Source organism: Culex pipiens, unplaced genomic scaffold, assembly GCF_016801865.2.
Source record: "Culex pipiens pallens isolate TS unplaced genomic scaffold, TS_CPP_V2 Cpp_Un0013, whole genome shotgun sequence".
Classification (NCBI taxonomy): domain Eukaryota; kingdom Metazoa; phylum Arthropoda; class Insecta; order Diptera; family Culicidae; genus Culex; species Culex pipiens.
Genome location: NW_026292830.1, coordinates 174,618 through 197,615, shown reverse-complemented (window position 1 = coordinate 197,615; position 22,998 = coordinate 174,618). Strand labels below are relative to the sequence as shown.

The following is a 22,998-nucleotide window of genomic DNA, read 5'->3' as shown; positions in this document are numbered from 1 at the left end:
AAAGCATGAGCTGTGATCATAAAAAACAACAAATATTTCAAATAATTTGAAATTAGTATACAGTATTTTTTTTTCCAAAATCAAAATATTGTCAAAGGGTAAATTTTAATATCGACCCCGCTCAATTCCCTTCTGCACAAATATTTGTCCATTATCAATTGTGCCATACATTCCCGCGCACAACACAATGGTCGTCAAAATCCGGTTCATCCGACGTCCATTGAATTTTTTCTCCACTCAAAAACGAAAAAAATCCACTCAGTTTCGAATAACGCAATCCCAAACCAGAGCGCACAAACTCGAAAAGCTTTCGATGGATAAATAAAATGAAAGTTTATTATATTACAAAACAAAGCGTTTGCAAGTGGAGGGAAAAATGGGCCGAAAATATCGAAAATATAAAAAAGTTTCATATTTCAGGTGCATTCGTTGGTGGAAAAGGGAGAGCTGGTGGTGTTGCACCGGATGCAATTTCGGGCCATCATTTATCGCCGCTCCCTTGCCGAGTAACAAAAAAATATGCACAGTTCTGACTTATTGATGGTTGCCAGTTTTTTTTTTCTGCGGTGCCACTTCGTCATACATAGTTTCATGCACTATTATTTTTATTCTATCGCGTTTGGTGGCCGCTAGGTGGTGCTGCTGCACTCTGCACTCGGTGGTGTTAGTGTGTGGCGGCCAGATCGCATCGTTGCGTTCGGTAATAAAGTTTTAATTAAACTGGTAATTGATTTTTTACCCTGCTGCCTTTTTGTGCGTCCGTGTGACGTTCAAAAGTGCGGCTTTTATGAAACATGAGGACGACATTCTAGCTGCGATGCTCTGTGGTGGCTGAATATATATTGACAGTTTTTGTTGTGTGCGGTGGGAAATGAAAATCGATTTTGTGAAATATTGAGTGAATAGAAAAAGAATAAATTTTTTGTCTGCCAGAGATGCCAGATTTTTTTAACATTATCTTTTCCATTTGTTTTAAAATTAACTTTTAAAACTCAAAACGTTAGTAGCCTTTCAAACATTAAACAAATACAACAATCAGCACAACATCATCTTTCATTTTATATTTGTTTTCTCTTAACATTTAAATGACTCCATGTATCAATTTTCTGAAAAAATGCAATTATTGTATTTGTAATTATTGGTGTGTGTAAATTGAACAAATTGCGTTTATGACCAAACATCTCACCAAAGAAAAGGTAAAGGCATCATCACTTTCAAATTTTTTTAATGGCTTTACACCTTGCCCATAAAGCGTCCATTATGCATGACTGAAAAAAGCTCAACCTTCTCAAAACCCTGAAAAAAGCCAAGAAACCAAGTTAACGTGCACCCCTCCCCCGTCAAAGCTCGTCCCCGTAAATGTTTACTTGTTTGCACGCGTGTTCAAAAGCGAAGGGAGCCCCTTTGCAAGACATCCGACAAACACAACAGGAAAAAAAATGAATCCAGCCAGAAAATGGGCCCAGAAACGACCCTTAAATATCAGCGCCAATTTTCAATCTTCTCACACCAAACGACGCTTTGGGAGGAAAATGACGGCTACTGTTACAGAGAGAGGACACATATGGTCGGGAAAATAAACAAACTTTTGAGAGTTTTTTTTTTTTTCAGATGGAGACACTGTAGAATTAATGATTGAAGTATCAAATTGGAAAGATAGCTAAATAAAATTTAAAACTTTCTGAATATGAAATTAATTTTTTTAATGTCAAGAAAAAGTTGAAACTGTTTTTAGATTTTTGGAGACATTTGTTAAATTTCATTGTAAAGAATAAAAAAGATAAAATAGGAACTTTTTCGAGTTAGAGAAATATTTTTATGTGGAGACTTCGAGAAATTGTAGACATAATAAACATCTAGCAAATCTTTAAAAAATGATATGAAAAGGGGATTAAAACAATCAGTTTATCCTGATATTGCCTAGGATGTTTATACTCAGTACATGCTGGATGCACTGTTTGTTACAACCCTTTTTTGGTCCTTGATTTTTTTTGTGGATCTTATTTTGAGAAATTTTTGAAACTCTAAAGATTGGATTCTTTCTTGTGATCTTGTGACACGCTTCCTGTTAAAAGATAGGACGTTTCACAAATAGCACACAAGCGACGATATACTTTTTCGTTTAAAAGTGTAGGATAACTACCCAATCAAAATAATTACATGCTCTTGTTACAAGTTAGAAGTTTTAAGTATGAGAAGAGGGAATAAAGGTCAGTATTAAAATTCAATGTGTCAAAAGGTAAATAAAGGTTTTGTATGGTAATTAACTAATCTCTAACATCAAAATACCGGCTGAACCAGAGCTAAGACTTTGGAAATCATGATAATTAACAATTTCGATTACATTAATTCAATTCAATTCGGTTTTATTAGTGAATAATCAAGTTACAATGAGTTCATTTAGGTACATAACAGAGTTTTGGTGTTCCTTTCAGCTGTGTTTTACATCGTAATTCAATCGAAAAATTATTACTTATATCTATGGAATAGACAAGAGTAAAAAAAAGTTTTCGATCACATTAAAATTAATCAGAAATCCTGATAATTTTCCAAATATTTTTTCACAATTTATATCGAAAAATTGGCGATGTCGAAGATGCGTATTTTAATAACGAAAATTTTGGTACCATAACATGTATAGGTCATCGCTGAAATTTTTAAGTTATCGCAGTTTTAGTGAAAAAAGTTGATTTTTTGCCGATTTCGTCATTTTATGTTTTTGCGCGTGGCGCGTCGAAAAACTCAGTTTTTATTTTCAAAAAATCATATCTCGGAAACGTACGGTTCGACATCGCCAATTTTTCTATGTAAATTGTGAAATTTTCCGAGGAATCCGATAACAATATTTTCAGACATAGGCTCTTTGGTCCAGACACGGCCAAAACGCCATTTTAAGTTTTCATATGACTTTTTCAAATGTTAAGCTAGATTTTTGAAACTTCTTACTATTTTTCTCAAATAGTCAAACTAACCACCTTTTTTTGCGTCTAAGACAGCTAAAATCGGATGAAATGACGCGGAGGTATGATTTTTTGAAAAAAGAGGTTTTTGCGAAAAATGACGAAAATTGCCATTTTTCAGACCACCCTAACACGGCGTAGGTCACCCTAATGGCCAAACAAAAAAAAATACGGGTCTAATTATTTTGGCCAAGGAACCCCCAGAAAAATTTTGAGCCTGATCGGAAGACTTTTTTTTCGGTTTAGGCTCTTTTCAAATGGAATTGCTGTATAATTTGGTCTAAAATATGAGATGAGGAAAAATTTCTATTTTTAGACTTTTTCAACAATTAGGCATGATTTAAAAATTTAGTAATTATTTTCATTCATGTGACAATATTTTGAAAAAGTTTCAGTTTTAACATTGGAAATAGTTTCCGAAATATTTATCGTCAGTTGAAAATTGTAGGCTTATTAGGTGACCATTAGACAAATTAATTTTAATTCTTAGTTTCTTTGAAGAAAAAAATTTAATCTCAAAAAAGCTTGAAAATCGGAACCGGAAAAGCAGTAACTTTTAAAAAATACGTTTTTTGGGAATTCCAAAAATGTTTTTTTCTGTAAACCTATTTTTTCTGAAAAGTCCTAATCTGGGTGCTGAAAAGACAGAATGCGTAACGTGATTTTCGAATGCTCCCTACTGCTCCTCACTACTACAACTGCACCACAGCTGTAAACATAAACAAAGTAGAAGGCTATGTTCAAGCTCAAGCGTGACATATTTTTTGCTGCTGAAGTGAATTGTTTTGAAACATTTTGGATCTGTTGATGTTGATGTTTTCGATGAAAAATTAAGTGCATCCCACTTTTTTCTTCGTATACTAAACGATGGGCGGCCAAAAGAGGCCTTTTTTGTTTTCCACGTGATGAAAAATTGTGTCAAAAGTGGGTGGAAATTCCAGAACCAGAAGAGCAACCGAATGGAAGTTCCGAGATTATGTATCTTTGATGTGCAGTGATAATATCGGAGTAAGATTATCCAATATTATTTGGCAGGTACCATTCATAGTTATTGATAATTCGTCGCTAACATTTCAAAAAGCGTCATAAACATAGGTTTTGCGTGAGACATAGCGATTTTGAAATGTTAGCAACGAATCATGCCAATCTCGATTTCAACCCTCTTCTTAAGATGTTTTGACTTCGAATACCTTAATAGCTCGACGCCATCGACTTTTTTTATTCCTGACAAAATAAATTATAGATCGATCACAATACTTGCCACTTCTTGGTATTATTTTGCGAACAGTAAATTGGTTCCGCTTTGACAGTTCTAAATTGAGGCCGCTTTGCGGACAACTATTCTGCACCCAGGTCCTAATGATAACCTACAACTTTGCCGAAGACATCCAATCGAACAGAAAATCCTTTCTCATGATACAGAATTTCATACATTTACATACCCATTCTGTATGACGAGTCCCCAAAATTGTATAGAGGCTTGTATGGAAAAAATAATGATGCAATATGGCTTCTTTCGAATGAGAAATGCATGGACAAAGTAAACAAAAAAAAAAGTCGATATGCGAAATCGTAGAGATTTACTTCTGTTTGTCTTTGGCATCAATTAGTAAAATTATCGAAAGATTAATTTAATTTTTGTTAACTATCCGGGTATCCGAAGACAATGCTCGAGTCTGAACTTTTTTTTAAAGGTAGAGTTTGATAGCAGTTTTGTGTTTGTAATTTCTGCAATTTCAGAAGAACAATGCAATAAAAATAGTTAAATTAATTTAATTGGGTCTAAAATTCAGTTATTTTGCTGATTTGCAACTTGACATTTTTTACAACCACAAATACTAACCGTTAATTTTGAAACTACTTTTGAAAAGTTAAAATACTGTTCTTTAACAGCTTGTTCCAATCATCACAAAATTGTGACTTTCTGATTTACTTTTGTTTTACATCAAAAAAAGATATTACAAATAGTTCTTTAAAACAATCAAATTATTCGCTCTACAGCTTTGCCTTGGCGTTCTCGATTGCGAGATTCCAACTCGAATCTAGGTGTCCAAAGGCTTGATTATTGAAAAAAAAGTAATTTTTTCCCAGTTCCTGAGGGGAACACCCTTGAAGAGTATCGGGGCTGGCATTTACAAAGCGGATTCAGTGACAATGTTAACATGTTAAGGTTAATGTTAACATTCCATAGGTCGCCTCCCTAAGGTTAAGGTCCAGTTTGTGACGATACACTACCTTCCCTTTACTAAGCAATCGATTCCAGAAGGGAAAAGATCACCAGTTGTGTTGGTCCGAGCCGGGTTTGAACCCCGATCTACCGCTTACGAGGCGGAAGCGTTACCACTGGGCTCGGTCACTTGATTATTGAGGCAATTGCAAACCTCTTTTCACACCTTAGCTTCCCCGGGATTCGAACTGACAACCTTTGGATTGTGAGTCAAACTGCCTACGAGCTACTCCACTGAGGCAGGACCCAAGGAGACGACTCCTACACCTGGACTGAGTTAACGACCTAACCTCTAGGTTAGACCGAGGCCAACATTTACTTCCCCGTCCGGCAGAAGGCGTGATCAGACAAATCTCGTCTCAAAAAATGCCACCGGGACCCCATGGGATCGTACCACGCTTACGCCTACACCGCGGGTCCCGACAAAGATACAAAAATACACCCCTACACCACGAGTCCAGGCTAAATTATTTTATATTTAGTTCTAAGGAGTGCAATTGTACATAAGTATTAACATTGGGCAATTTATTTGATGCGTTTCGTCAAATTTTCCGATACATTGTCAAAATCATGGTACGGAAAACTAAAAAAAAACAAACTTCCTCTTGATTTTTGGAAATTCTTGAGAATGTTGCAATAACTTTGGGAAACGGGATGTATATTTTAACAATGAATTATTTTTTTCCCTGTGATATAAATTTCATCAGGTAGATTGGTTTAGAGTAAAATCTATTTTTGTTTGCTTATTCTGCTGATTATTTATTATTTATTTAAATTTTTATAATTATAAAAATGTTATGCTTTATCTGAAGTTTGTGTTCTGGAGAGTTTTTAAGCTTGTCGAAATTTGGGATTTGCATAACAAATCCCTTTGCGCCTAAGCGTATAACTTCACCTACCAAACACCCTCTCAAAACGACCTACGTGGTGACCCAAAATCGGGGCAGACCCCCGGAGGACAAATTTTCCCGGAGATGGCGCCTCGGAAGTCAGCGACCAGACCAGACCCACATGGCCACCCCGTAATGGCCGCACCGCCCCGCTCATTGCGTTGTGATATTTACGATTATGATTATTGTTATCGTTCGCGTTTTTTGTGCCGAAAATTGGAAGTTTCTAGCAGTGAAGTAAGAAAACACGTGTGGGACGAGCTCGAAGACAACGCCGGGGCACGTGTCGGAAGCTGGGGTGCGCCCCCCTAGTCGAGGGTCATGATTTATGAAAAATGATAATGGAATGTTGCGATAAAACGTGGCAAAGTCTTCGGGAGGAGATAGCGCGGTGGAGGTTCCGGTTTAGGAAGGGGGGGGTGAGAAGGTGGTCTCCAGATGGGTCGTTTTGAAGAATGTGATTTTTTTTGGTTACAGAGGGCGATGTTTACCAACTAGCTGGCAATTAGTTGGCGAAGTGATGTCTCAATCTGAGTTTGGAGATTTGGTCACAAAATCAATTGGTGAATTTACTGACCTACAATTTCAAGAGATTTTGTTTAAGCTTGAGATATTTCAAAGTAGAATAACTAAACTTAACAAGAGACTCCAATTCCTTTGTAGTAAAGTTGGTAACAGATGTCAGTAACTTGGTCATCACTGAATGACAGTGGATTCTGTTTTGGGTGTATGAAGATTGAAGTCTCCTAGAATATTTTGGAGACTTGGAAACTTTTTATAACTAGGAAACTTTGGGCGTACAAAAATTCTCTATTTTAGCTGATTGATTGTTTTGTTTTCTAGACAAAATCCCCACCCCAAAACAAACACCGGAAAAGCACCAAGTGTCAAATTTCCGACTCTTGATTTGCACAATAATTGTGCGTGCATGTGATCGTACTCCCCCTCCCGATGATAATGTTTAATAGTGGTGAGCAGCTTTCTTTTATGACAATGCGGGGGTCGTGAAATGTGAAAGTTATTGATGCGTGTGTTTCTCTTTTTTGCCGCTTTCTGTTTTTGTTTATTTTGCCAACTCATCTGGAAGGAACAATGAGACGAAGGGGAGTGGGGTGGGGAGAGCCCATCATCAGCATCGCCATGATTGGCGGTGGAGGAGAAGGAGAAAAAAAAACACAAAAAAATGTGGCCACAGGACACCCGTGTGAATCGGAGCAATGTGTTGTCCTCGGGGGTGGGAGGTGAGGGGGTGGGTGGCCACGTGGCCCCTTGATGAGGGGGCGTTAGTTGGATTTTGTTTCGCTGCCGTTGGGAAATAAAAATAAATTGGAATTAATTCAAATGCACGCGTGAGGAGCGGGGGATTTTCGTCGTAAAAATGGACAACAAAGTGCGAGCAATTGCGTGTTTGTGGGTAAGTTTGGGAGAGCGATATCGGACCCAGTGGTAACGCTCTGTAATGGTAATTGATGATTGTGAGGATGACCATTAAGGTTGGAATTAACATGAGATCGTATAATGAAATCATGGAAATTGTATAAAATAGTATGATTATAATTTTTATTTCAGCTTTTCAAAAATAATTTTATCTTAATTTTTTGTATCTTTTTTGGAATATTCTAAAATCTATTCATTTTGGGAGCCTAATTGATTCTTTATTTTACACAGTTACAAAGATACTATTTTACTTATTTTTCATAAATTATACACATTTTAAGAGAGTTTCCATTCCACTCGAAGATAGAAAAAGAGAAATTTGCATACATGAGATCTCAAAATTCAAACCATTCATCCAAAACTTCAAATCAAGATTATTAAATATTAGGTGATGACTAACGTCATGATTCGAAGTACAGACACTTAGTAGCATATCATTTTTGTTATAGCTGACAAAAAATCACGTAATAAGTTGGAAATGAAGAAATATCATCAGGATGTAGTATTAACAGTAAATTTTAAAAGAATGCAAGCAAAAAATGTCTTTTCTAACAATTTTTCATCAGAATTTGAAAGTTAAAATGACTTATTGTGCTTCGAATCCCGGACACTGATAAAAGCTGATTCGAAATCCGGACACTTTTGCTTCGAATTCCGGACACTCGTTTTTGCTTATGAATCGCACAAATTTGGACTGAAATGTTAGTGAATGGCATTCCTTAGGTCTCAAATAAGCTGTTAACGTCAAAACGATCGATATTTTATATAAAAATTACCTTGAATTTAAGGAAATCAAAACCATGAATTTCTGCTTTGCCTTCCCGGTGCTTCGGAGGCCTATGAAATATTTCACGTGAAATGTTTCACATTTGAACACATTTGAAAGACCCTGAAAAATGTATTCCAAATTACCAGGTTAATCTAATGATAAATGTTCAGAAAAACTTTTCATACTTTATTTCAAATTTTCCTTCAATCATTTAATAATTCAGCAATTCCCCACGAAAACAGCATGATTCGATAAAAAAGTTTTCCGATCGGGCTCAAAAAATTTCTGGAGGTTCCTTGGGCGAAATAATAAGACCCGTATTGTTTTGAATGTCCATTAGGGTGACCTACGCCGTGTTAGGGTGGCCCAAAAAATGTCATTTTCGTCGATTTTCGCAAAAAAAAAACACATTTTTCTAAAAATCAAAACTCCGCACCATTTCAACCGATTTTAGCTGTCTTGAAAGCAAACGAAAGGGTATTATATAGGATTTTAAGGAAAAAAAAAAGTAAGATGTTCCAAATATCTAGCCTAACATTTGAGAAGGTTGAATGAAAATTTAAAATGTTGTTTTAAAGGTCTGGGGACCAAACAGCATATGTCTGAAAATATTTTTATCGGATTCCTCAGCATAACATATCAAAAAAATGTGAAGTTATGTTTTCAATATTCCGAAATAAGATTTTTTGAAATACATAAAAACCGAGATTTTCGACTCGCCGCGCGCAAAAAAGGGAAAATTACGAAAATGAAAAAAAACACCTTTTTTACTTAAACTACGATAAATTTAAAATTCAAGCGGTGACTTATACAGGTTTGGGTACCAAAAGTAGCGTATTTCAATTACAATTAAAAAATAGAAATTTAATTAAAAATAAAAATATAAAAATGGAATAACGAGCTTTAGTCTCAATATTTGAATGCAAAAACTGTTTTGAAATGCATTTACACTAGACACTAGTTCAGTAGTGTGGCAATCAATACAGAAAATATAAGATTTACGCAAAAAAAAACTTTGTGGTACATCGAAAATTTCCAAAAAAAGGTGCAGGTGGTTATGTTCTACATGACCAATATGACAAAGAACTTTGTACAAAACTCCTAAAAAATATTCTATTTTATTTTATATTTTTAAAACATTGCCTATGTATTTAATCCTAAATAATTTATTCCTATAAAATGTTTTCAATCTTTGGCACCTCTGTGGAAATAAATTGCCAAAACACGAAAATATTGCCAAAACAAGTATGTTTCGGAAAATGTCCAATCAAAATGGTAATTTTCATGTCCAGTATCAAAAACCATGAATTTTGATTCCCATATTGCCCCAAGTTGAATAGTTCGATTAATGTCCCTCCGGTAGAACCTTCCTCCAAGGGAATGGCCACTCCGAGTGTGGCCAATCCAGTCAAAATGGCCATTTTCATTACAAGTTTCAAAAACCATGAATTTTGATACCCATATTGCCCCAAGTCGTATGGTTCGATTAATGTCCCCCCTGTAGAACCTTCCCGAGGGCACTGGCCACTCCGGGTGTGGCCAATCCAGTCAAAATGGTCATTTTCATTATCAGTTTCAAAAACCATGAATTTTGATACCTATATTGCCCCAAGTCGTATGGTTCGATTAATGTCCCCCCGGTAGAACCTTCCCGAGGGCACTGGCCACTCCGGGTGTGGCCAATATCCTATAAATGTGGTCCCAAGCCCATTGCCCCAAATCATTCTGGTCCGGTGACCGTCCTTACAATCTTCATAAGAACAGAATTCCTCCCAATTTAGTGCACAAACTGTGTCTTTCAATGTGTGCGTGTGTGTGTGTGAGCAATAAAATTACCACCGTGGATCCGCCTTTGTCGAAACCTCGTAAGGCACTGAAATTTTCTGAGGCTATCTGTTAGCTTAAATAGTTCGCATGAAATGTGGCAACAGTGGTGCAACATTCTCGCGTGACAGTTCCACGAAAACAGGAGAGGAGGCAAAATTTGCACCATGTTGCCACATTTCATGCGAACTATTTAAGCTAACAGATAGCCTCAGAAAAATTCAGTGCCTTACGAGGTTTCGACAAAAGCGGATCCACGGTGGTAATTTTATTGCTCACACACACACACACGCACACATTGAAAGACACAGTTTGTGCACTAAATTGGGAGGAATTCTGTTCTTATGAAGATTGTAAGGACGGTGCAGCGACCTCAAATTTAAATCATTAAATTTGTCCATTTTTCGATCCTCACCACAGTTCTGACCATGCGCGCTTACGCAAGCATAAATAATTTTACCCGTCGACTCGCGTTGCGCGACAAATAATTAAGCTTATGTACAGGTGTGGATCATGAGTCATCCTCACCTGAAAAGCCCTTTATTAAATTTCGCCAATTGTTAGGCAATCAAAAAAATGGTTAAGCTTTCAATTATGAATGTGCGATGTTATTACACAGGGGAAATTGAGGGTGTGGCTTAACCAAATTCATTGGCATGTTTGTTCAATGGAGAATTCGACCTTCTCATTATTGACCAACATTTTGAGAATGTTTTAGGAACATAATTTTGATATTCCAATAACATAATTTAAAGTTTCACGACAATGGTTCGAACCCATGACTTCCGATTTTGAGGTGTACTCACTACACCATACGGAAAGTCATGAAGAATTGCAGAGGTCTGCATAATTTAATTCATGAGGTTCATCGATGCTTCTCATCGAAACGGACCACTTTTAGTAGAACAAAATTTAGTAGAGTTTTCGGGGACTGACTATAAAAACCCCAAAATTCTTGAGGAGGGCAGTTAGTTCCAGTTAGTTCCAGTCAGTTCCAGCCAGTTCAAGCCCAGTCCAGTTCCAGATCCTGAAGAAGCCCCAGACCAGCCGGACCCGCCAGCAGCCACCAGTAGCAGAGGCCCCAGTCCAGCCGGACTTAGCGGTGGAGGCCGCAGTCCGCCGGGACTTAGCCGCTGGGAAGAGTCCGCCGGGACTTAGCCGCTGTGAAGAGTCCGCCGGGACTTAGCCGCTGTGAAGAGTCCGCCGGGACTTAGCCGCTGTGAAGAGTCCGCCGGGACTTAGCCGCTGGGAAGAGTCCGCCGGGACTTAGCCGCCGTGGAGTCAACCAGGGACGTAGCAGAGTTCGGGTCTGGCATGGCTCGGCGAAGAGGTCTGGAGGACAAGTCTGGCTTCAACGTAGAGAATTGGCTCGACGAAGGTCTTAATGAAATTAGCAACAAAAAGTTGAGTGATGTGATCGTGCGCGTAAAAGTTGAGAGTGTTACCGCAAAAAAATGTAATCTTTAAAAAAATGTAATATACAAATAAGTGAAGTTTACTGATCTGTTTTGGCTCTACAAGTAAATATCACAAAAATCCTGAAAGCCTAAACCGCTCGGGCCGTTCAGGTGGTGACTAGCGGAAAGCAACGCTGTGTGTGTTTGGACACGCCATTTTGATTGGACAAAACCGAGAGTTGAAAATGTGACTATGTGTGAAAATTAATGAACAAAATGATTTCGCGAAGTAACAAACAGTTAAAATAGTGTAAAAAAAAAACGTTAAATTGAAGAAAATGTTATGTGAGGAGTTCTAAGATGGAAGCAAATATGCAGAAGTACGAGATGGAACCAAAACGGGCTCGACCAATGGCAGAAGCATCGAAAATTTCAAAACCGGCCAACGATGGACAACACTAGGGATTCAACAATGACGAGATCATCTGGATCAACTGGAGACGAAATTCGGCCGCATCGGACACCCAAGAAGACGACCATGGAAATCTGGCAGTTTAGGGTGAGTAAACAAAAGTTATACCGAAATTTGATGTAAATAGTTAAAAACACGCTTAAAAGGGTGCACAGCAACCAAGGAAGTTGTTGTCTTCTTATGCCAAAATTGACAAACTTACGGACCCAATCCTGCACAAATCTGATTGTAAAAACAGGCAAATTTTGTTGTAAATCACTTAGTAGACAGTACTTTAGGGGATGAATAAAACATTATATCGATAGTTCCCGTAGTTTCGAAAATACTAAAATATCTGTAACAAAAATCTTGGTGCAAAAGCTCTTGTTGATGTGCACCGTTAAAGATGGCGAATTTGGAGATGACGGATTTAATCCAGCTTATTCCAGAATTTGATGGGTCATTAGACTCACTGGAGCAATTTTTAATATTAATAGAATATTATGCTGATCAAATTCCTGAAGGCGAAGATCAAAGTAAATTTTTAAATGTTGTTTTTATGAAACTAAAATTTAAAGCAGCAGCACGTATTAACCGAATTTATGCAAGCACTTGGGAAGAAACCAAGGCAAATTTAATTAGAGAGTTTGGTATCAAAACTACTTTTGGTAGTATAATTGAACAAATTGAAACTCTGAAACAAGGACGGGATGAATCATTTAAATCATATGCAGGAAGAGTTCTTGACATAAAATACGAAATCATAAAAATTGATCAAAGTTACAACGAAAATTCATTTACAGCTTATTGCTTAAAAAGCCACTTTATAGTTGGAATTATAAATAATGAAATCAAAGCAATTGCCACTAATAACCGTCATATGAAGTTGGAAAATTTGCTAGAATTTTTAGAAAATGAACGAATTGACAGAGAGTCTTTAAGAACTCTCGAACAAAGGTTACTTGCTAGTACTGAAAATTCAAACCTTAATTTTGACAGAAAATTCAGAAATTTCAGGAACAATAAAAATAAAAATTTTTATCAAAGAAATCATTATCAAGCTAACAAATTTTATGAATGTTATAAAACGAATACTGCAAAGAGCACTTTAAAACGAACTTATACAAATAGTCGACGCAATAAAAATCAAATTCCAAATAATTTTAAACTGCAATTTAACGAATACATTCCACCACATGAAACATTAAAAATCAATTTCAATAATGATTCAATATTTTATGCAAATATTGCTACCTTGGCAAATCCAACAAAATTTCACAAATTTATAATTGACTCCGCATCATGTAACAATTTTGTAAGATGGGATGTGGTTAGTAATATGCGTTTAACTAACATTGATTTCAACGATAGAATTTCCATTAGAGGGGTTCATGGAATAGCAGAAGATACAGTAGGATCTGTAAATATAATTTTATTGATAGGAAATTCAAAATACGAGGAAAAGTTTTACATTTTGAAGCATTTTGCTGATGTTGCAATTCTTGGAGCACATTTTCTAAGGAAATACACCTTATATATTAGTCAAAGTTTCGACAACATAGTTTTACGAACGCCTGACACAAATAATATGCAATATAATAATCATGAAATGACCAATTTATTTAGAATCAATGACATTGAAAATATAAACAAAGTAAATATGGCATGTATTGAAGCAAATAGTTATGACAATTTTAATACAAATTATGATGAAAATAATGGAAATAATTATGATAATGACAATGGCTGCAATGGCAGAATCCAACCGTGCATTGAAGAGTATTATGACGATCAAATTGAAATTGATGATGATAACCAAGATTACCCAAAAGAGATGAATTTAGAAAATGATCGGGATTATGATGTGATTGAAAACATGAAGCATGAGAAACTTACAGGCAATGAAAGAATGAGAAAAATTTATGAATTGGTTAAAACAGACCACTTGAAAGGCGATATCAATCAAGAAATTAATAATATTTTGAATGATTTTAATGAAATATTTTATTTAGAGGGTGACGAGTTGACTTATACCAATTTAACCATGCACGATATAGAAACAACAACTGATATTCCAATTAATAAAAGACAATATAGATTTCCTGAAGCTACCAAGAAACACGTTGAAGAACAAGTGGAAGAAATGCTAAAATTAGGGATAATACGCCCAAGTAAAAGTCCGTGGAATGCACCGGTATTATGCATCCCAAAGAAAGACTTAGACGCCGAAGGCAACAAACGCTACAGAATTGTAGTGGATTTTCGAGACCTAAATACAATTACTAAACCATTTGTGTATCCTATACCGCTTATTAGCGAAATTTTGGACAGTATTGGAGAAGCTCGACATTTCTCAACCATTGACTTGAAATCAGGATTTTATCAAATCCCAATTAACCCAAAGGATGCTGCGAAAACCGCTTTTTCAACTTTTTTAGGACATTATGAATTTTTAAGAATGCCAATGGGACTGAAAAATAGTCCATCAACATTTCAAAAATTTACATTCACACTTATTTATGAAATACAACCAGTTAATGCGTTTGTATATTTGGATGATATTATTGTATTCGGTAGAACTATCGAAGAACACAATGAAAATTTATATAAAGTTTTGAATGCATTACATGAACATAATTTAAAAGTTGAACCATCAAAATGTAAAATTTTACACAAAGAAGTCAGATATTTGGGTCATATTATTAATGAAGAAGGTATTCGACCAACTAGTGAAAATATTGATACAATCAAAAACATGAAAAGGCCGCAGACGATTAAAAATGTGAGATCATTTTTGGGAACTATTAATTTTTATGGAAAATTTATTCCAAACATTGCAGATAAACGTAAGCCACTTAATGCATTATTAAAGAAAAATGTGAAATTTATTTGGACACAAGAATGTGAAAATGCTTTCGAAGAATTAAAGAACTATTTAATTTCAGAACCAGTTTTAGTTAGACCGAACTACAATGACAAATTTGTTTTGACAACTGATGCTAGCGATTATGCTATCGGAGCAGTTCTTACTAATGAGAAGTCAAATGATCACCCCATCGCTTACGCAAGTCGTGCGCTTATCGGGGCAGAAAGAAATTATTTTACTATCGAGAAGGAACTACTAGCTATTGTTTGGGCAGTAGACCACTTCAAACATTTTATCTATAACCAAGATTTTATCGTTTACACAGATCATAGACCGTTGGTAGCTCTATGGCATTTGAAGGAAACATCACCAACTTTGACAAAACTTCGTTTGAAAATCCAAGGCATTGGATGTGAAATTCGTTACAAGCAAGGAAAGGACAATGTGGTTGCAGATTTTCTCTCACGTTTAAATAATGATGAAATTCATGCAGATGATAAACAGGCATCAAAATTAGTAGCAATTACAACTCGTCAACAAGCAAAACTAAATAGACAAAATATTTCAGATAATCAAAACTCAACAAATACTCAAAACAGACAGAATTCATCTAGAAACAATACTAATTGGAATAATAATATGAATAGACTTCAACAAATTGACATAAATTTAGATAACGACGATGATAGCAACGATAAAACATTTACCTACAAGGATTTCCAAGATACAGATATCGATTTTAACGTTTTAAAATTTTCTAAAAATATTATACCATTTGAACAAGCCGAAGCTACATTTATGATATTAAACAGTGTTACGGTACACAAAGAATTGAGTAAATACATTGACCTTCCACATGGTATTAAGGATTACACCAATGAAAATATATTTGTATTCCCGCAAAAGAAAATGTGGGGTTTAATTTTGAATGGAACATATCGTTCAGCAGTTAAGAATGAAGAATTTTTCGATGGTTTATTTAAAAGCTTTAAAGATTATCCTGATTTTGCTAAAGATGCATCAGTTATACAAATTATTTCTCATAGAATATTTAAAACAGAGTTGGAACTAAACTTATTACGATGTTTTGCAATGAAATTTTCAAAGTCATTTACACTGTATGCAACAGAAAATGAACGAATTTATGTAAAGCCAGAAGACAGAGATCAAGTGCTCAAAGATTTTCACGACGCACCGTTGGGTGGTCATGTTGGAGGTAAACGAATGATTAAAAGAATGAGTCCTCTATTTACATGGGAAAATATGCGAAGAGATGTTTTGAATTATGTAAAGCAATGTGATTCCTGTCAAAAGAATAAAATATGGCCAGCAAATAAAATGCCAATGAAAATTACGACAACATCGTATGAACCCTTTGATAAAATTTATATGGATGTGGTTATGTTACCAATTTCTAATAATGGAAACAATTGTGGACTTGTGATACAAGATGATTTAACAAGATTTTTGATTGTAGCTCCCATGGAAAACCAAGAAAGTACTACTGTTGCTAGAACTTTTGTTGAAAACTTTGTTTGTAAATTTGGAGCTCCTATGGAAGTTGTAACCGATCGAGGTACAAACTTTGTAAGCAAATTATTGCAGCATACATGCAAAATATTACACATTAAAAAGATCGTCACAAGTGCATATCATCCTCAAGCTAATTTAGTTGAGAGATCAAATAGAGAGTTAAAAATTTATTTACGAAATTTTATTGGCAAAGATCCACAATGTTGGGATGAATTAATACCATATTTTATGTTTGAATACAACACTACAGAAAATTCATCAACTGGATATTCTCCCTATGAACTTTTGTATGGAAGAAAAGCTACAATACCAAGCACAATTTATAAAATCAATGATTCAGATTTAAATTATGACGACTATATTTGTTCAATGAAAGATATATTCAAGGATGCTCATGAAACTGCTAGAAACAACTTAATATTGTCAAAAGAAAAGAGAAAGGAAATTTATGACAAAAAGACAAATGATTGGGTACCAATGTGGGGAGATAGAGTTTTGGTACAAATGGTACAAACAGGAATTGGTCAAAAGTTACAAAATAAGTGGCGAGGCCCGTACGATATCGTTAAATTTAACAGCGATCAAACGACCACTATTAAAAATGGTAACAAATTTGAAGATGTACATAATAATAGACTTAGAAAATATAATGATTAACATAACACTAAATGATAGTTCAGAATATACCCGTATGAAAATACATTTAACTTTTTTTTAACAATATATATTGAAAATACCTTGCAATTAAATACTCCAATACAAGATAAAATATTTTAAAATGACAATTACAGTACAATTAAATGGAATATAGATAAAAATTATGATGAATAAAATGAATGGCATAGTACAATAAACGATTAATATCAAAAGACTACAATGAATGAAAATATGTATTTTAAACACGGGATTATTTATGTATATTGAAAAAAATATATATAAAAAAAAATTATTGAATTGATATGATTGATGAATAAGTAAAAAGAACGATGATTATCAAGAGAATTCAATGAACCAAAATATGTGTTACAGAAACCGGATTTTTTTTAAGATATATAGAAATATAAACATGAAAAATATATGATTTATAGGTTGATGAATTAGTTGAAAAAATAAAATAAATAAAAAGATTATTATCAAAGAAATGCGCAAACCAGATGAATGTTATGAATTGGAGATGAAAGATAATTTTTATAAATGATTGAATTGATGGGGTTTAAACAAGAAACAGATTAAGAAAAATACCAGTACGGAGCTTATACATTTTTTTTGAAAAAAAAACGTGAAGCGATTATGATCAAATATAAACATAATAATGAAGCAGTGATGAAACACGTTAAAACAATTAAGAAGCTGTTGGGTTGCAATGTTTGGGAATATACTAAATTGAGCTGAAATAGGGTAACAGGGTTGAAGAAGAACAATGACGAATTTAATACTGAGAAAAAAATATACCATGACTAAGCAATAATTAAATTTCATCGACAAGCAAATGAAGATAGTGTGATTATTAAATGTTCCAAAACAACATGTATGCAAGTAAGAATGTGTGTGAGAATAATTGGACAAGGGAAGGCCACCCAGAATGCTTGTTGAATGTAAACATGTGTTTTATAATTTACTTAACAATGGATTAAGAATATATTTTCAGATTTTTATACGCTAATACGAAGGATTTACAGGAAACCATTGGAAGACGATCAAGAAGACAACAATTTCAACAAGGACGAATATGAACTACAGCTCAAGGAAAGGTAAAATTTGTGAGTATATCGTGGGGAATCTAAAAAGATCGAAAAGAACGGTATAAGTTCCGATCTAGGGATACATAAACTGATAAAGCAACGCCAAAGGGGGAAAAAAAAGTAGACAATTATACTCTATGGGGAGAGTTTTTATGTCGAATAAAGCTTCAAAACAGTTGTAATCCATGGGGGGATTCAATATGTTAATAACATTTCAAAACATTTGCACTTTACGGGGATAGTCAAATGATAATTAAAGGGAATGGATAAATAATGCTTCAAGGGAAAATCAAGGGATAAATAATGCTTCAAGGGATTTTTAAGGGATAAAATAATGCTTCAAGGGAAGAACACCTTTAAACTGATAAAATTCAGTGGGAAAAAATCAGAAAATTTCTACATAGATTATTGAACCAAATACTTTCGTGCTAATTCAGATTTATTACGAATTGCCCAAATAAACGAATTAATTTAATTGGTTTGACAAATTTGAAAACACAAAGTGATGTACAGATTTCATAAAAAGTTGGAAGAACAGAAAGGATATTTCAACATGCGCAGTTTTGCAATGATAAGATGATAGGATGTATAGATCAATGAAAAACTTTATAGAGTAATTTTTTTTATTCAGATATAAAAATAATAGTCAATTAGAACTGTTTTTTTTAGTATTAAAAATAATAGAACTGATTTCATATAAATATCAACAAGATTTATAAGATTGTAAGTAAATTTGAATTTCAATTTTGCACAGAAATTAAATGATAGATTCCTGAAAATTATAAAATATTGTTCATACGAAGAAAACAAGTTTTAAATTTTTGTGGGAGAAACAAAACTAAAAACTGAAGCAAAATATGGCAGAGACGGGAGACGAAACACAAGGATCGACGCGTTCGTATGCGGAGAGGTTCTACGCGATAGTATGCAGAAGTTTGTGATGGCAAGATGGTGAGTGGCAAAGTCAAGCGAGATGTTGGACAGGTAACGGTGTTGATGTTGTCGTAAAAGGTCATATCAATGAGGATCAAGTCGAATTATGACACAATTCTAGTAACGAGACACTCACGTAAAACAAATTACCAATCGAAATGTGGAATTAAGCGAAGCAAAGATGATTGAAATGCGAAACATCAATTATGCAACAAAAATGCAAGTTGAGATCATACTGCACGTCTGAAACTATTGAAAAGAAGAAGTTCATGATGAACAAATGATAACATAATCCGATGTCATTAATTTACAAAAGCCAAAGTTGCAAATTACACGAAAAGATAATTTTGGACAAACAACATTTCCTAAACATTTGGAAAAAGAATTACATCAACCGATATCAATAATTTGAGATTGTCAAAGACACAAAGCAACTGGAAAAGTCAATTTTGGACAAAAATACTGGATTTACGAACAATTCACAATACTCAGCAAGTGAAAAGTCAATGCACTCTCAAAATTGACCACAGTCAACTCACAGTTGAGTTATGAAGCATAATTCATGATGGAAACGACAATTGCACTAATCGGCGAAATTCAACACCTTAGCCTCGAAAACTGACAAAATGACCAAGTCACTGCGGAATGAATAGCCTCACGATAAAGACGATTTTTGATGGAAGACGACAACGATAACAACCAGCCAATCAACACAGTTCTACAACAGATTTTGCTTACAGTGGGAAAAATGCAATGATTTTTTTAGGAGAGATAATGAAAACTATTTTCAAATGCAAGTTTATTTAAATCGGTTTCAACGAAAATATGTTTACAAGAGAAGTTCAAAACAGCAATTCAAGTCATTTAACAGGACAGAAGATCTAAAAAGTAATGAAAATAATCTTACAAGAGAAAAATCAAAAGAGCAATTATAATTATAGAACAATTTACAAGAAAACACAAGAAGAACAAATTGTAAACCGCGCGATCACTACACCCGACAATATTCTTTCCATAGATGATCATTTCTTTCAGACGATCATCTAGCTGATAAGTGTGGGGGAGATTAACCGAACCAATTTTTTTTAAATCAGTTTTTTATAGCCAGCCATTTATATTTTTTATGATTTTTTGCAAAGTTTTTTTTTCACAAATCAAATTATTAATTTTGGGAATATTCTTCCAACCTACAAATAACTTTCGATAGATGTTCTTAATGCTTTTCAAGTATACTAACATCTAGCTGGTAAGTGTGGGGGAATGCAGCGACCTCAAATTTAAATCATTAAATTTGTCCATTTTTCGATCCTCACCACAGTTCTGACCATGCGCGCTTACGCAAGCATAAATAATTTTACCCGTCGACTCGCGTTGCGCGACAAATAATTAAGCTTATGTACAGGTGTGGATCATGAGTCATCCTCACCTGAAAAGCCCTTTATTAAATTTCGCCAATTGTTAGGCAATCAAAAAAATGGTTAAGCTTTCAATTATGAATGTGCGATGTTATTACACAGGGGAAATTGAGGGTGTGGCTTAACCAAATTCATTGGCATGTTTGTTCAATGGAGAATTCGACCTTCTCATTATTGACCAACATTTTGAGAATGTTTTAGGAACATAATTTTGATATTCCAATAACATAATTTAAAGTTTCACGACAATGGTTCGAACCCATGACTTCCGATTTTGAGGTGTACTCACTACACCATACGGAAAGTCATGAAGAATTGCAGAGGTCTGCATAATTTAATTCATGAGGTTCATCGATGCTTCTCATCGAAACGGACCACTTTTAGTAGAACAAAATTTAGTAGAGTTTTCGGGGACTGACTATAAAAACCCCAAAATTCTTGAGGAGGGCAGTTAGTTCCAGTTAGTTCCAGTCAGTTCCAGCCAGTTCAAGCCCAGTCCAGTTCCAGATCCTGAAGAAGCCCCAGACCAGCCGGACCCGCCAGCAGCCACCAGTAGCAGAGGCCCCAGTCCAGCCGGACTTAGCGGTGGAGGCCGCAGTCCGCCGGGACTTAGCCGCTGGGAAGAGTCCGCCGGGACTTAGCCGCTGTGAAGAGTCCGCCGGGACTTAGCCGCTGTGAAGAGTCCGCCGGGACTTAGCCGCTGTGAAGAGTCCGCCGGGACTTAGCCGCTGGGAAGAGTCCGCCGGGACTTAGCCGCCGTGGAGTCAACCAGGGACGTAGCAGAGTTCGGGTCTGGCATGGCTCGGCGAAGAGGTCTGGAGGACAAGTCTGGCTTCAACGTAGAGAATTGGCTCGACGAAGGTCTTAATGAAATTAGCAACAAAAAGTAGAGTGATGTGATCGTGCGCGTAAAAGTTGAGAGTGTTACCGCAAAAAAATGTAATCTTTAAAAAAATGTAATATACAAATAAGTGAAGTTTACTGATCTGTTTTGGCTCTACAAGTAAATATCACAAAAATCCTGAAAGCCTAAACCGCTCGGGCCGTTCAACGGTCACCAGACCAGAATGATTTGGGGCAATGGGCTTGGGATCACATTTATAGGATATTGGCCACACCCGGAGTGGCCAGTGCCCTCGGGAATGTTCTACCGGGGGGACATTAATCGAACCATACGACTTGGGGCAATATGGGTATCAAAATTCATGGTTTTTGAAACTGGTAATGAAAATGGCCATTTTGACTGGATTGGCCACACCCGGAGTGGCCATTGCCTTGGAGGAAGGTCTTCCCGGAGGGACATTAATCGAACTTTTCGACTTGGGGCAATATGGGTATTAAAATTCATGGTTTATGAAACTGGTAATGAAAATGACCATTTTGACTGGATTGGCCACACCCGGAGTGGCCATTGCCTTGGAGGAAGGTCTTCCCGGGGGGACATTAATCGAACTATTCGACTTGGGGCAATATGGGTATCAAAATTCATGGTTTTTGAAACTGGTAATGAAAATGGCCATTTTGACCGGATTGGCCACACCCGGATCGGATTGGCCACACCCGGAGTGGCCAGTGCCCTAGGGAAGGTTCTACCGGGGGGGACATTAATCGAACCATACGACTTGGGGCAATATGGGTATCAAAATTCATGGTTTTTGAAACTTGTAATGAAAATGGCCATTTTGACCGGATTGGCCACACCCGGATCGGATTGGCCACACCCGGAGTGGTCAGTGCCCTGGGAAAGGTGCTACCAGGGGGACATTGATCGAACCATACGACTTGGGGCACTATGGGTATCAGAATTCATGGTTTTTGAAACTGGTAATGAAAATGGCCACACCCGGAGTGGCCAATGCCCTGAAGAAGGTTCTATCGGGGGGACTTTAATCGAACCATACGACTTGGGGCAATTTTGATACCCATATTATCCCAAATCGTATAGCTCGGTAAATGTCCCCCCGGAAAGACCTTTATTAAAGGCAATGGCCACTCCGGGTGTGGCCAATCCAGTCAAAATGGTCATTTTAATTACCAGTTTCAAAAACCATGAATTTTGATACCCATATTGCCCCAAGTTGTATGGTTCGATTAATGTCTCCCCGGTAGACCCTTCCCGAGGGCACTGGCCACTCCGGGTGTGGCCAATCCAGTCAAAATGGTCATTTTCATTACCAGTTTCAAAAACCATGAATTTTGATACCCATATTGCCCCAAGTCGTATGGTTCAATTAAGGTCCCCCCGGTAGAACCTTCCCGAGGGCACTGGCCACTCCGGGTGTGGCCATTCCAGTCAAAATGGCCATTTTCATTACCAGTTTCAAAAACCATGAATTTTGATACCCATATTGCCCCAAGTCGTATGGTTCGATTAATGTCCCCCCGGTAGAACCTTCCCGAGGGCACTGGCCACTCCGGGTGTGGCCAATCCGGTCAAAATGGCCATTTTCATTACCAGTTTCAAAAACCATGAATTTTGATACCCATATTGCCCCAAGTCGTATGGTTCGATTAATGTCCCCCCGGTAGAACCTTCTCGAGGGCACTGGCCACT

General features: G+C 36.1%; 1 protein-coding gene and 1 long non-coding RNA gene across 2 annotated transcripts in view; one reads left to right on the top strand and one right to left on the bottom strand.

Moving 5' to 3' along the window:
* The window catches only part of LOC120429169 (uncharacterized), a 99,231-nt gene that overhangs the window by 22,945 nt on the left and 53,288 nt on the right, over positions 1-22,998 (bottom strand). The gene's annotated exons all lie outside the window — the stretch shown is intronic.
* On the top strand, positions 10,470-21,425 carry LOC128093723 (uncharacterized). The gene is made up of 2 exons (XR_008212701.1): positions 10,470-12,063; positions 17,990-21,425. It is a non-coding gene; the product is annotated as an uncharacterized LOC128093723 (long non-coding RNA).